Genomic DNA, 848 nt, shown 5'->3' on the forward strand with positions numbered 1-848 from the left:
TATATATATATATATATATATATATATATATATATATATATGTATGTATGTATGTATGTATGTATGTACTTCCATACGGATACATGCAAATATGTGTGCCTGTCTTTGTGTGTGTACATACAGGAATCAGAATGGTCGCTGTAAGTATATGTGAATGTAGGTAAGTGTATTTCTTCCTCCAACACTCACTCTCTCCCCTGCATACGTGCAATCAAGAGCAAAACCAAGAAGCAAAACTTTTGACAATCGATAACATTAAGACCGAATGAAAGAACCCAGAAAATGCGCAAATTATGCCAGTATTATATTTGTAAACCTATCTTAATGAGAGAGGAAGAGAGAGAGAGAGAGAGAAAGAGAGAGGGAGACAGAGGAAGGATAGGTTTTACTTGAGAGTGTTATATAGAAAGAATGTGAGGTAGATCTATGGAATAATATGTGTAAGTTGTTGCGAGATGTGTAGCGACAGGGTGAGACATTGAAGAGGTCTAAAAGGGGAAGTAATTTCTTTGGAAAATAAAGAAAATTAGTGGCAATGAAGGAAGGAGCAAAGGGAAGTTGGGTTTGAGGAGTATGTAAAGAAAGTGGTGGAGTAGGAGGGAAAGGATGAGGTGAGAAAGGGGTTGGAGAATGTAAAAGACCTGTGGAGAAATATAGAGAAATAAAGATTGAGGGAAAATAAAATTAACTTTGTCCGGAAGAAGAGGATGGAGGAGTTTGAGATACATATAAATAGTGCAAGAATGTGATAAACGTGATGTGGATACACACACACACATTTATACGCACATATTACGTATTTATACATATGAAAATACCTACACATATCATATATATGCATATATATA

This window comes from Octopus bimaculoides, chromosome 8 (genome assembly GCF_001194135.2).
Source record: "Octopus bimaculoides isolate UCB-OBI-ISO-001 chromosome 8, ASM119413v2, whole genome shotgun sequence".
Lineage (NCBI taxonomy): Eukaryota > Metazoa > Mollusca > Cephalopoda > Octopoda > Octopodidae > Octopus > Octopus bimaculoides.